This window comes from Urocitellus parryii, chromosome 6 (genome assembly GCF_045843805.1).
Source record: "Urocitellus parryii isolate mUroPar1 chromosome 6, mUroPar1.hap1, whole genome shotgun sequence".
Classification (NCBI taxonomy): Eukaryota; Metazoa; Chordata; class Mammalia; order Rodentia; family Sciuridae; genus Urocitellus; species Urocitellus parryii.
In genome coordinates, this window is record NC_135536.1 from 8,272,854 (window position 1) to 8,288,006 (window position 15,153).

Genomic DNA, 15,153 nt, shown 5'->3' on the forward strand with positions numbered 1-15,153 from the left:
ACGGCCACTTCTCTGGCTGCAGATGGCTGGGAGCTGAGCCCTCCCAAGCCCATTGACAGCATTTTGATCAACCAGTCCCCTGAGGCAGGCCCTGGGCCACGTGAAAAGCTAGAGTTCTCTAGCCACTTGGGGGGCAAGTCTGGCAAGCACACTTTTGCCCTCTCTTCTCACTGACACCAAAATAAAACAGCAAAACAACTGGATTCCCTGCCTTGGACAAACGTAATGAAAGCAACAATTCAGCCCAGATGAACCATCATCGGGTCTCATCTTTAAGCTTCAAAGGCCATCAATAATCATTGGCGATTTTATTTGACTTTTTCTAACTCCACCTCACAGCCAAAGGGCATGAGAAAACTTACAAAATAGCACTTGAAGCCACAGAATAGGCATGAATAAAGAATTTGGAGAAGTTAAGAACTTTGTAGGAGAAACATCCTTAAGGTGAAGTAAAGTTAGTACCCAAATGAAGCTCGGGGTCCCTCATAGAAGTCAGAGATGCCCATGGCCCTGGGTTCCCCTGGGAGGAGATGGGATAAATTATACAAGCCTTTGTGCCCACAAAAAAGAAGGCTTAGTATCCCTGCAAATAGTCACAACTTTCAGAAAAGAAAAGGGGGAAAGTGTTACTGAGGTTCTTCAAATGGGAACAACATCCCCAAACTCTGTCTACAGCTCAGGGAGGTGCTCTGCCAGCGTCTCTCCATGCAGGCTGGAGCACAGAGCCAGGGCCAGCTCAGAGGAGTTCTGGGAAGGCTCAAGGGAACCCTGAACAGAGACGTTATGCTCAGGCAGGCCAATGGTCTGCAGAAGTGAATCCCCGAGTATCTTGGAGAAATGGCTGGCAGCCTGGGCCTGACGCAAGACGCCATGCAGTCATTTCCACAGCTCTGTTCCAAGGGGCATCGGGGCAGGGACCTGGAAGATGTGCTCCCTGCTGGGTCCTGGGCAGCTTTTCAAACAATTAGCAAAGAAATCTCCTCTTATGCTTCAGTTACACAGCACAGAGGTCAGCAGTGTCCGTCCATTCACGCCCACGAAGGGCTTCTCCTCTGAGGTGGACAGGTGGCCTTGCCCAGGCCAGGATGCGTCCCTGAGCCTGCATGTGTGGGAGAGCGTGGGGCCAGGCTGCAGGGGGAGACTCCAGCCAGCCCATGTCAGCTCAATCCCTGCTCGGCCTCCGCCCAGCGCAGGGAATCCCTTAGCTTCCTCAGATGAGCTTCCAACCCTGTCAGATCCAGATACACATGGAATCTTCACATGCTGCCGTTGGAGAGCAGGGGACTTTCTGAATGGAGGCTGGTAAAGCCTGGGCGGCCTGGGCGTGCCCCCCTCATCTCTGAGTTCTTAAGGATTTCCACAGATGTTTCTCTGTTTCGGGTGTGAGTGTGAGTGTGTGAGTGTGTGTGTGTTTGTGTGTGTGAAGGTCAGAAAGTACTCAGGAATAATTTTCAGGAATGAACCTTTCTTTATGTTGGGAAATCATTTTTGTTGTCTTATTGGTTATAAAGAACGGAAAGTCTAGTCCAAGGACGAATTCAAGACACTAAGGAGGTGAAACTCTCAGTATAGAAACTTGCCAGGCCCAGAAGGGCATGCTTGTAATCTCAGCAACTAAGGAGGCTGAGGCAGGAGGATCACAAGTTCAAGGCCAGCCTCAGCAACTTAGCAAGGCCCTAAGCAACTTAGTGAGACCCTGTATCAAAATAAAAAGTAAAAATGGCTGAGATGTGGCTCGGTGGGTGAGTGCCCTGGGTCTAGTACCTGGTACAAAAAGAAAAAAAAAAAAAGTTTCTTTCCCTTTCCTCATCCCTAATGTTTTTCTTTCCTTCTCTACCTCTCCCATCCTCCTTTCCTCCCATCCTTTCTGTGTTCTTTCTCCTCCTTCCTTTCTCCTCCTTCCTCATTAGCACATGCGACATAGAGATATAATATGAGTATCACTTTGTTTCTTTTTAGATTGTAGAACGGGGTAGGGGTAGTTCTCAGGGAGTGACACTAAGTCCCTGACACTAGAAGGAGATAGGACTCAGCCCTGTGGGTGGCCAGGGCTAAGGAGAGAGACCATGAGACCAGGAACTGCCCAGGCTACCGATGACCCAGGGACATGGTGTCCAATGTTTCAAGCCCAATTTTGAGTTGTCCTTCCCTGGGATGCAGTTCTTGTGGGACACCCCCAGTGCTGCTGTAAAGGAGGCTGACCACCGGGTTGGCCTTTAATTCGCTCTGCCTTGGAACATGACTGAAGGATGGTGTTTGCCCTGCAGACCAGCAGTGGGGGAGCAGGTGACTTGGGAAGGCTGGTGCTGAGGGGATGGGCAGAGCAGGAAGAGGACGAGGGAGAGTCTCTGATGGATGGCGATGGAGAGCATGCATCGAGGGCTTTGGGGAAGCACTGGGTTTCTCTAAAAAGTACTCTTGCTATCACAGACTGAGGTCTCCTAGGATCAGAGGCACCAAAACATTTCCCAGAATGCAGTGTGGGAGACACTCACCCTCTTCAGGTTGGACAGAAAAGAACAAAGCACATTACTTTATTTTTAAATAGATGCATCCATTCATTTGTCCCTCACACTCAAATACAAAGTTGTCCAGAGGAAAAAAAAGTTCTTCAGGTGCTGGGAATACCCCACTCATCAACCACTACTCAAATGCCCAGTGTGTAGGGGACACAGGGAACTGGGGTCACCAAGAACCAAGTGAAAGGTCCTGTGCTTGCAGATAATCAGTAACTTTGAGTCTGAAACTATCTGGCACAGATTCTAGAGATAAGTTCTTGGGTTCGTGGAGGTTGACTGGCTGGTCTATGGCTGCCCAGCAGAGAGAAGACTGGCAGCTCCTTCCAGTGACTCACAAATGTCCTGTACCCAGGCTAAAGCTCTAGCAGACAGAGGGGAATGGCCAAGTCTTACCCCTGCCCAGCTGGTGTCCAATGCCCACTCATCTCCTCTTCCAAACCAACCTGGAAACTGAGGCTCAAATCTTAACAAGTCTCAGAGGCCTCCATGTACAGATGCGGGGATGGTGGTTGACTCCAGCTATTTGACACAAAGTGGTGGGACAGAATTGGGAACCTGGACCCAGGACCCAGCACTTCTGACCTGTCTTATTTGGCCTCCAGGCCTTTTCCTCCTCCCCAAAGACTCAGTATTCCAGATCGAGAGTCAGAACACTTTTGGGTGAACTGAGAAAACTCAGGCAGAGACCTGGGCAGAAACAATGGCCCCTTCACCTGAGAACACATCTCAATCCAGCACTATACTGAATAAACAAGCACTTGGGCTCTCCTGTTCTCTCTCTCTCTCTCTCTCTCTCTCTCTCTCTCTCTCTCTCTCTCTCTCCCCCTTTCATCCTCTTCAGGCCCCCCAAAACTCCAGGCAGTCCAGGCCCTTTCTGAGGGACACGGGGAACAACCTCACAGAGCAATGGATGAGGTTATCAGATTTCTTAGATTTAACCCATTGCATCATGGAGCCAAGACCCCTTCCCAGGCGAGGGTCTCAGGAAGCAGATGCTGACATGGAGCGTGGGAACAAGATGCTTACTAGAGATTGACACAGGAGGAAAGAAGGCAGGGAGATGGGAGGGTGGAAAGAGAAGCTGGGCCAGGCACAGGAGAGGTAAGGCCAGTGAACTGTAGCATGGTCACTGGCCCTGAGAGATCAGGGAGCCCATCTGGCTGATGGCCAGGCCCAGGTTCCTCTGCCTCCCCCTGTGACCACATGGAGACTGTCTTTGGAAAGTCATGGATGTGGGCTGGGGTCTGGACGCGGTCCTCTGACGGCTTCCTGGAAGGGAATCCAGACAGCTTGTGCCCATGTCTCCTCCAGACCCTATCAAGCATTATCCTACTTTCCTTCCCAGGAGCGACTACTATTCCCATGGTAAAGGTGAGAGAGTTGAGTGCAAATCACGCACAGTAGGTGGCAAACAAGGTTTGACCACAAGTCCACCTCCAGAGCCTACAGCCCACCAGGTGGCCCAGCTGCCGGGTCCACGTTTCCCCAGCAGGTCTTGGCCTGCTTTTCAAGGGGCCACCTCACTCTCCACATGTTTCCCAGTCCTCTCTCCCACTGCCCTCTCAGTGGAATCATCTTGTTCCAGAGAAGAGCTGCAGCGTGCCCGAGAGGCCCTCTTTCCCTTCTATGGAGGGGAGTGAGAAGAAGCCACCATTTGCAGTGAGGAAGTACAGAAGTCAACCCCTTAGAGAAGTCTCCCAAGGGACCCCACGTCCTCCGCAGACAGACCAACACCTTGTTACGCCCGTCTCCAGGGATGGGAAGAGGATGCTTTACCTCTCTTCCCCAGAGGAGAAGATGCCTATGCACCTGGGATTGGGTCCCTTGTTGGTCTGAGGAAGCCCCAGGTTTCCCCCTCTTGAGGACAAACAGGTAGCTCTGCTCACAGAACTTTCTAGAGACAGGGGAATTGGGCCTGGAGGGACTCAGTCACGCTCTGAGTTGAGACAGTGAGGCTCAACAGCACATTTTTGTGAAATCCAGGTTAATTGCTTCAGCAACCTTCAGGGTCATGCCCAGGGACATCTTTGTGTCACATTGGAAGCCCAAATAAATAAATAAATAAATACTCGCCCTCCCCTCGGCCCCTGAGCACTCTAACTGTAGATTTATTCAGGATGTCGGCTTCTCCAAGCACCTGTCTCCAACAGCCTTATCACTGCGTGAGCTGGTATGAGAACCTACGTGTCCAGCTGTCACCAAACACAGCCTGCGGCACCTTCCTATGAAAATAAGGCAGCCGGCACCTGATTGGGGGAGAACTTTTAATCTCAACTATTTGTGTGTCTAATTTTGGGGGTGACCAGCCTGTCAGCTCCGGTAACCCAATTGTTCTTTGAGGTCGACGACAGGCTGCAGCTGCCGCAGCCTTGACACTTCTTTTTTTATTATTATTATTATTTTTCGGGAGGAAATGAGGAGGAAGGGAGTCAGGGAGGGAGGGGAGAAAAAAAAAGAAGAAAAAAAAAACCGTGCTGCTATTTTAGTCACATTTTCAAATCCTGTTTTAGTGCAAGAATTTAATTATACATATTTTCATCATTTCTTATACTCTGACATATTAATTACGGATGCTCTAATTCAGTTTCTGTAGTACTGTTGGCTTACGCTGTAAAAACATTTTACCGTTTTTGTACAAATAAGAAATGAAAAGGTAAAGGTAGCAATGCTCTTGCTTGTGGATGCACATAGACCCCTCCCTCTGTCCCCCTCCTCTGTTGTAGAAAAGTTGGGCTCATCATTGTTTTATAAATAATGGGGCAGCATGGTGCCTACCCCAGACCCCTTTGGACAGGTTGGTCTTGCAAAGGCAATGATCTCTCCAAAGCTGCCTTCGGAGAGTCTATCAGTCCACCCTGGAGAGCAATGGAAGGCGAGGACATGGTGGGGGGACCTACAGGGACCAGCTGAAGAAGAGGCTGCCGGCCCCGTGGGGCTCACCAGGTGTGTTCTGCATCCTGCACCTGCCCCAAGCCTTTTTACAACCTATATCACCCAATCTAAAGAATGTCCAGGGGTCAGTATTGTTCTCCCCACCTCCCTCGTGAGTAAAACAACCATATGCCAAAAGATCATGTGCCCAATCGAATGCCAGGTATTGGGGTGGTGGGGTGGCTCTGGGTCCCTCAAAATGTCTGTCCACCCTAAAGAGCAACCATGAGCCCCTGGAGAGCCCCAGGTATGCAGTGGTCCAATGTGTGCTCTGGCCGCTGTTGGGGACCATGCTTTTCCTGGGTGCTTCAGAATAAATGTTATTTTAATGTCAATCCCATCTATATATTTGTTTCTTGGCATAGATTTCCATATAGTTGATTTTTTTTTTCAGATCCCACGTTGCACGTTTTCACTAGGAAACCTGGTCATGTGCGGATGCTGGGAAACCTCTGGTGGGGGCTGAGATCCGTCTGTCATCCCGCCACAGGGCAGAGTCCACCCTTCGCCAGCCTCAAGTGAACAACACCTCAGTTTCTCTTTCGCATTCTCCTAGCACAATTTCCCACCAGAACTACACTTTCTTTTTTATCTGCATCTCTCCTACCACAACTACCTTTTCTTTCTTCTTTCTTGTTGACCTTTTTTGACTTTGTGATATTTGTCAAGGTGAGGTTAAAAGACCACCAAGCAGAGAAGTTTTCTTCTTTGTGGAGGATCCCAAGCCCTGTGTGTGAGTCTCAGGGGACAGCGTAAAGCCTGCCCCTACACCTGCTGGGCTCCCATGGGGACACTGCAGACTCTGGAGGTCCATACGGCATCCTGAGGACACCCTGAATTGGTCTTTGGAGCTCAGGTTGACAGCTGCTGCCTGAGGACCTGGCCAGTGTGTGGTCCCTGAGACTCTACGGCATCTTCATGTTCCCTAAACCAGCTGCTGTCCTGTGTGTCCCTTAATTGCCAGGAGACCACAGCACATAATGGAACATGGTTGAAAAACTCAGCTCCATTTTCTTTCCTTGGTTTTTCCAACACCAAGTTGGTCAGGTGCACTCAGACCAATGGGTGGGAAGGTCCTAGAAAATTGGTGGTCAATGGATGAGCACATGGCCATGGCTGCCCTTCACCTTGGCTCTTCTGGGTCCCCAGGCCTAGAGCACCCTATCTTCTGCCACACCTCAAAATACCCTCTCTGTTCCCTCCCCCCCACTCAGATACCTGCACATCCGTATGCATCTGGCGGGGGACACATGTCCATGATATGACCCTGGATGGACAGAGTGCCGACTGCTAAGCTGAGTTTCCAGAGGGTTAGACAGCTTGGTGTGAGGGCCCCGCAGCTGAGACTCTGAGGAAGGGGATGCACTGTGCGTGACCTCCAGCCTTCCTTAGGCCTTACTGAAATCTGTGGGAATCAATTGGTATCCCCCCCAAAAAAAAAAATGTGGCAGCCCTTGCCATGTCCAGGGATCCAGGTAAGGGGTCAGAGAAGGGCCCTTAGGGAAGGAGTTATTTAATATTCCTAAAAAGAGTCGGGGGGGGGGGGAGAGAGAGAGAGAGAGAGAGAGAGAGAGAGAGAGAGACAGAGACAGAGACAGAGACAGAGAAAAGAATGTGAAAGAAAAGAGAAAAGCAACAGCATCAGATTCCTGACATTGGCACCATGGGTCAAAGGGCACAAGGACCTTCACAATGTTGGGCAACCAGCGTGCCACTGCATCATTCCCATTGAAATGATCAATTTTATTTTAAATAGATAAATGTCACCTCCCATTTTTAAAGGCCCATAGAATGTAGAGAGAAGCACATCTTTGGTTGTGGGGTGAGAGACAGGGAGTCCCCAGCACTGGAGTTCACCCATCCATGGGACACCAGCCCGGGGGCATCCCTCCTGTGCCCACTTACTCCTGCTACCCAGGTGCATCTGCTCAATCCTGTGTCCGTTGCTCTCCTGTGGATCCAAGTGAGTCAGTCTTTAGGCCAGATGGTCCCTTTCGGAATCCACGCTGGCAGCCATCTCAGGGACACCTCAGCAATGCTCCAAGCCTGAGACTCAACCAAACCCCACAATCCATCTCACGTCCATTGCTGGAGCTGGTTCTAGAATTTTGCCTGGCCCAGTCCCGCACACCCCAAGTAAGTTCTCCCATCTCTCTTTGGGTATTTGCTGGCCTCCCATCTCCAGCCTCTCTTGTGGCCCCTCAGCCTGTGGCAGCTTAGCCTCTGGACCAGATTTCACTTCTGGTTTGCACTGGCCTTGTCCACCCCTGGTCTGGACTTTGCAAGTGACCCTTTCTCGTCCCTTCTGGCATTGGCATCTGATGAGCACCAATGCACAGGCAAAGACCCATCCCACAGAGCACTGGTGGTGGTGTAGCCCCTGCAGGGATCTGAAGCGCAGAGGCCAGCAGCTGAACCTGGATACCTGGAGAGGAAGGCTGGAGGCACTGAGCACCTGCCAGGTCCACAGCCGTCTTCTGAGCAGGTCTGCTGGCTTGAGCCCCGTGCTCCTCAGTCCCTTTTGCCAAACTGACTTGACATTGCAAGTGAATTTGTCCCAGAGGCCATCAACCACAGACTGGCCTTCGAGGTGGCCCCGTGGGATCACTGTGCATGAGTGTCCCCATCTTGGATGGAGTCTTAATGAACCAACCAGGCCCTTTGCAGGAGAATGTGATGTGGGCATCCAGAGAAAAGCAGCTGGAGGTGGCAGAAGCAGTTGACAGCCACAGAGAGGGGCTGAGGCTTCAGGATGACAGACCCCCAGGTGACAGGAGGAAGAATGTTCCATTGCCCGGTGCCTAGCCCACTAGGTTGCTGCCCCCAACCCTCCAAGGTCTGGAATCACTCCTTCCCTAAGGGTCCTTCACTGACCCCTTACCTGGACCCCTAGAGAGGGCAAGAGCTGCCACATTTTTTTTTGGGGGGGGGAATGTGCAAGCTCCCTTCTACCTCCTTCTTTTTCTGGAAACTGTAATGACTGAATCAACCTCTGTCTGTGTTTCTTGAAACCTCAGAGGACCAAGCAGGACTTCCACAGCTAGAACCAGAACATGGGGCCAAAGAGCCAGGGAGGAGACTTGCAAAATGGACCCAAGAGGCAGGCCAGGCTGCAAGAGGACAGATGCCAGGCCCCGTATTTGACATGAACACTCCTAAGAAATTTCTGCCCCGGGGCCTGTCTGACTGGCAGAGAATGCGGTGGTCCAGACAGAGGCCCAAGCTGCCAGATCCCACGTGCCCTGATTCTGTGGCAGAGCAAGTCTCTGGGTGCCCTTGGTGTAAACACAAACCTCAGGAAGACACAACCATGGAACTCAGCCGCCATCCCTAGCCCACTGGCAAAGTGGCTGTGAACGCCTCCCCCCGTGAAGGTGGCGGGCTCTTGGCTCCTTAGTTTTGCTAATACACTTTCATTCAAAGCCCGGATGAGGCTTAAGCTGCAGATAGCCTGCCTGGGCCACTCTGGGGAGGCAGCCCTGGCGCGGCCGCCTGGACGCTGGCGGAGGGGGATTAGGGAGTCTCAGCTGAGTTCTGCCGAGGCAGCTCCACGTTACTATTAAGAGGGACGGATTAATATCAAGTTTCGGGGATCTGGTTGCTTGCTGATACTGCTTAATTATCCAGATAAGTGATCGGCATCCAAGCATGAGCGCTGCGTAAATCTCGGGGCATCGTTTTCTTTCTTTTTTAAAAAAAATTTCCTCTCTCTCTCAATTTTTTTTTCTTGGAGAGAAAGCATTTATTTATTTAATTATCACCGAGATACACATTTTAAAGTGCTCATTAAATTTTAAACACACACACCAGCCCTGTCTGTCCTCTCCCTCCCTTGTGCTGTTTATTCCAGATTCTCCCTCTGCATTCAGAGGGCCCTGCTCACCCACCCTGCACCGATGTCACTGCAGGGAGTGGCTGGTGCCCACTCCACTTACATCACCAGTGTCTGCTGGCCCAGCCCCGGCTGAGGCTGGGGGCTGCCAGGGCAGACTCCTGGCCACACCGCCTCCTGCCTTCCCTTAGCTGGTAATTCTATCCCATGAAAGATCTTTTCTTCCTCTCTCTCTCATTCTTTCCATCTGCAGGACCCTGCTCCACTTGTGTCCATCCTGTTACTTCGGTCACCCTGATTAGTGCTGTCTGGCTCAGGGCACCCTCCTGAGTCTAGGGCTTGAGGTCAAATGCAGGCCAAATGGGGCCACCTGTGCTGTCCCTTTGCATGTCAGTCTCCTCTGCGACTCATCTGTTATCTCCTCATGAGGCAATAACTGTCCACCAGGCCCCCAACTAGGCACCAACAAGGACTGCAGTTCCCCTGCCCTCTAGAAAGAGGCCTGGTCCTCCTTAGGCCTGTGCCTGAGGCCTGTGCTCTCCTGTTGCCCAGGCAACTGCTGCCTCCTGTAGGGCACGTCCAGCACCAGTGGCTTCCTGGACCCAATAAGCCAGGCACCATGCACAGGTGGCCTCTGCTCCAGGGAGGACCTGGGCCCAGATCGCCCCTCCTCTTTGCAAGATCAGCTCTTAGCACACTGTAGACACAGCTGGTGGTCTCAACCTGCCCTGGGCATCACCCTCTCCTGGGAGGTGTACAGCTGCTGGAGGGTGAGGTCTGGCCATCACAGGTCTCTTGGCTTCCCAGGTGTTTCCAATGGGAACCCCCTGAGCCAGGGGTTATCCTGTCTCAGAGAATCAGACCAAGCACTACTGTGGGTAGGACCCTTAGCACATGAAAAAAAAATATATATGAGCAATCATTACAGCCACAGCTGTGGGTTGAAGCCAGAACCATAATGCAGATTACCTCTCTCCTTCTCTGTGACCTCATGCAAGGTGGTTGGGAACATACACCACTAAGGTACAAGAAGGAGGAGTAGGTGAGAGTCATGCCCACCCCTCTCCAGACTGGGCAGCAGGGACCGTGTTATAAACCACTGATCCTTGTTGCAGGTTGAATGATTGTCCCCAAAAGATATGTCCACCCTGAACCTCAGAATGTGGCCTTATTGATAAAGTCTAGGCAAATATAATTAAGGTGAAGAGCTCTGGATGAACCCATCCTGGGTCAGGGTGGTACCCTAAATCTGATGGCAAGTGTCTATTAAGAACAAGTAGTGGACACAGACACCGAGACACAGGGAAGGAGGCCATGCCCGAGACACAGGGAAGGAGGCCATGGGAAGGCATAGGCCAAGACCAGGGTGATACGGTCCCAGGCCAAAAATGCCACGGCCCGCCAGCAGGCACCAGAAGCTGAGGGGCAGGGGTGGGGACAAAAGATTGTCCCTTGGACCCTCCAGAAGGGGTTACTCCTGGAAACATCCTGATTTCATATTTTGGGTCTCCAAAATGGTGAGAAAGGGAGTTCCTGCTGTAGGGCATCCAGCTGCTGGGGACTTGCTGTGGCAGCCCTGGGAAACACCCATCTCCTGACATCTATGGGACACTTTTGGGAGACTCTCAGCAAGCCCTTGCCAAATGAGGGAAAGGCCATCGAGCAGTGGATCCTGCTGGGAGCCAGCCTCACCTGCCTGTCCTCTGAAGAGGGAGTAACAGTCCCAGGCTTGAGAGTCTTGCCTCAGGGTGCAGATGCAGAGGCAGGGCTCTGAGATGCCATCCAGGGTGATTTCACTGCACAAGTGCAAATAAGAGCCTGAAACCCTGCGTCCTGAGGCCACACACTACCTCTCTTAAACTGGAGGCCATGGTGACAAAGCCCAGCCTCTACTTCCTCCTGTCTCAGGCGTGTCCTTGGAACTTGGGGTTTGGCTGATGCATCTGGTCCCAGCTGTTGGGGTGGGGCCAAGGCGTGGATGAAGCAGATCCCCTCCTGTTTCTACAAGGTGAGGCTGTGTCCGACTCATGCTGAGATATTTCCCAGGCCCTGTACTCTGGTGGGGGCAGAGTTTGAGGTCCACTGCTTGAATGCCCTTGGTATGCTCTGCGTGCCACCATGCTTGGTGCTGAGGGGAGGACACGCAGGGCCGAGAGTCCCCCTGGATGGGGAAGCCTCACGGTTGTAGACCTTGAACCTCATACAGAGCTGACCTTTTGGAGTCCAGCTTCCAGGCAGGAGAATGGCCTTCCCAGGAGGAGGGCCCTCTAAGCACCCCTGTCCTCCTGAATCCCGGTCCAGTGGCAGAAAGCTGTGCTCCTTCTGGGTTCTTCCTCAGGGCTCGTGTCCCTTCCTGTCATGGGCCCTTGAAGGGACATGTGTGCTTCCCACCCAAGCCACAGACAGGGCTGGTCCAGGTTTGCCCCAGGGATGTTCTCCCTGCACAGTGGCCTGGGATCTGGACTCAGGAGAGCCAAAGAGAATGGGCACTTAGGACTTTTAGAGCTTGGTCACTTGGAGCCTCGAGGACAGAAATGACCTCCTTTTTAGGTTGGTGGCTCCCAGCACTACCAGCCAGCCCTCCACATGCACCCTCAGGCCCACCAGTGAAGCCTCCTGCTTCGAGGCCTCGAATGACCTCCCTATATGCTGAGCACGACTGACTACTCCACCCCTCCCCGGCCCCTGCCTTCCTCCCACCCGGGAAACCACGCCCTGGATCCCACTTTTCACCCAGCCTCAAGGTTCCCTTCTCTCTTCTGGAATCATCTGGGCCTCAGGGCCTTTGCTTGTGCTGAGCTTTTGTCTAGGTAGATCACCCCACCTGTTTCTCCTTCTTATCTTATGGATGTGAGCTCAATTTTCTCAGGCCTGGGGGAGCTTTCTTGATCCCTCGGGACTGGTCAATCTGCCCTTTACAGGCGCCATTTCCCTCCTGTGTACGACAGCTGTAATGCAGAACTCTGTGAGTTGACCATCCGGTTTTATTGGTCTTTGTCCCTGTAAGCTCAAGTGGACAGGGTCCTGCCTGCTGCAAAGGCCCTGGTGTTCAGCATTCCCTGAACTCTTGAAGGCTGGTGAGAGAAAGCAAGGGGACCAACAGACCAGGGTGGTCAATACCCCAATCCTGGCACCTGGGTCCAGCTCCCTTGAAGCTGGCATCATCCTCACTGGAGACCTACAGAAGGTGGTCACTCTCAGCCATGCCACCCATGAGAGAGCAGGGCCAGGACTGAGTGGCCAAGGAAGAGGAGCCTCAGGTGGGATGTAAAAGTCGTCTTCAACCAGCAGAAAGAAGGCCGAACTGGGGAGGGGCTGAGTCCCATTCCATGTGGCCACTCAGGTGGTGTCAGGAGGCAGATGCAGCCAGGGAGACGGAAGAGAGGGGCGATGGAGGACGAGCTGGAATCCTGGCTCTGGTGCCAGCCATCTGCGTTTCTGGAGGTGGGGACCGTAAGGCCCCTTTTCTGCATGCACAGAATGGTCCCCAAGATTTCCACACTGAGAGCTCGTGGCAGACCCGGCCTCCTTCCCCACGGCCTCTCCCCCAGAGCCTCTACAGTGTTCAAAGTATAGTATTTACTGAAAATATCTTAAACAAATGAGGGCATATAAAAGATAACAATTACTAAAACCATTTACCAGCAGTCCCGGCCCGTGACAGCTGTAATGCAGAACTCTGAGAGGTGACCAGCCAGTTGTCTTGGTCTTTGTCCCTGTAAGCTCAAGTGGACAGGGTCATCTCTATATGTACTGTTGCATTTGTATCTGGCATCTGAAGGTGAGATTCAGGATTTGAATCCGTGTCCAATGTGCAGCATGAAGTACCATCTCCTAAAAATGCTCCACGTCTTCACCCCACCTGATGCTCTCCAGCACCTTAACCGGTGACTTCTGCAAATGTTTACTGTGGGGCCCGATGTGTCAGGCACCTAAGATGCTGGGGCCTGGGGATACACTGGGAGGAAAAATACATGTGGTTCCCCCAGAGAGTGAGGTTGACCTTCACTTGGCGGGAGGGGTCCTCCCTAAGTCAGGATCTACAGGAGGTTGGAGGATCCACCTGGATGCACAGGGAGGAGGGGCTCTCCAGGCAGAGGGTGCAGTACCCACAGTTCTTTCTCATCTGGGGTGTGCTGAGTGGACGGTCCATTGGGATGATTCTCACTCTGGACAGTTATGTCCAGAGGGAACTTTGGTACAACGTAGGCTTGTGAGAGTACTCTATCACCCCACCTCGTAAGCTATAGATATGCACACAGATGTATACAGTTGTCCTGGTATCTACAGGGAATGGGTCTCTTGGATGCTCCAGTCCCCTATATAAAATGGCACAGTGTGTGAATATAGTCTCTACGTGTCTCCCAGATACTTCAAACCATCTCTCAATCACTTATCCTACCAATGCAATGTAAATGCTACCTACGTAGCTTTTATATTGTATTGTTCAGGGAATAATGACAAGAAAAAGTCTGTACACATTCAGGACACGTGCATTTTCTCGGAATAGTCTCCTTCGAGGCTGGCGGCAGCTGGGTATGTGGAACCTGTGGACGCGGATGGCCAACTGTAGGCGTTTAGAACTCTTAAATTGCGCACCAACTTCAAAAAGTCTTCCACTGGATCAGCTGTGGTCAAAAAAAGGAGTTCATTCAAGTTTGACCCCTCGAAGAACTGGCCCTCAAAAGCTGGCTTGGTCCTCTCAGGAGGGAGAGGAGTGATTGTCATGGAGACAGATGGATCAGGGCTATGGAAGTTAGCATCATTGGAAAGGGGCTTCACAGACTTTCAGGAAGGACAGGAGGATACCTGGAGACAAGTAAGATCCAAGATCCCATGACTAAATCTTTTCAATTATAAAATATATTTGACCTACAGAAAGACAATGAGTGATCTGACAAACACCAGTGTCCCCACCATCCAGCATACACCTGTTAAATTATAATGTTCTTGCTCTCTATAAATTTCTAAACAAGTTTATCATAAAAATATCATTAAGTCTGCTTCTTTATCCCTTTCTCAAACAGTTATTCCCCTTCTCTCCTCCAAGGGGACAAATTACCATATTAAATTTATTTATCCTGCTCATATAAGTTACATTCTTTTCTTCATAATGCAGGATCATAATGTGTCCTGCTTTGCTTAAACATTAAATTTTATATTACTGATGTGATGTGATACGCAGTATTCCAGAGGATTGCCAAATAACAACCTTGAGGCTTCTAATACCTTGGTGCCGATATCTCCTTTATTCATCTTAACTACTGTGTGGTGTATGAGGGTGGGGACACGGGGCGATTTTAATATCTTCTCCTGTTGATAGGTATTTAGGCTGCTTCTATTTTCTGCTATTATAATGTCACAATGAAAATTCTTGTATGTTTTTTCCCCATATGTAGTTTCTCTAGGGGATGCCACTGGAAGTGGAATTGTTGGGTCATAGTATAATGAATGTCTTTGACCTAACTAGATATTAGCATTTATTTTCCAAAGTACTTGTACCAACTTGAACCACAGTTGTGTCTAAGGAGCCTTGTCAATTCTTAGTATTATCATTTGTTTTTAATGGGCCATTCTTATGATATTTTGTCTCTGTGATTTATGGTGACAGTAGTATTTTCTGATATCTTTAGCTGTATATATTTTCTTGTGCTAAATTCTTTTTTCAAATTCTTTAATATTTTTTTTTCCTTAGAGTCACCTATGTTTTTCTAATTGTTTTATAAGTGTTCTTTACATGTTCTGGACACTGGTTACTTCTTAATTACATTCATTGCTTTATATGTTCAATTTTATGGTGCTATTACTAAATTTAGCAAACTTTTTAAAAATATTTTTTTAGAGAGAGAATTTTTTTAATATTTATTTTTC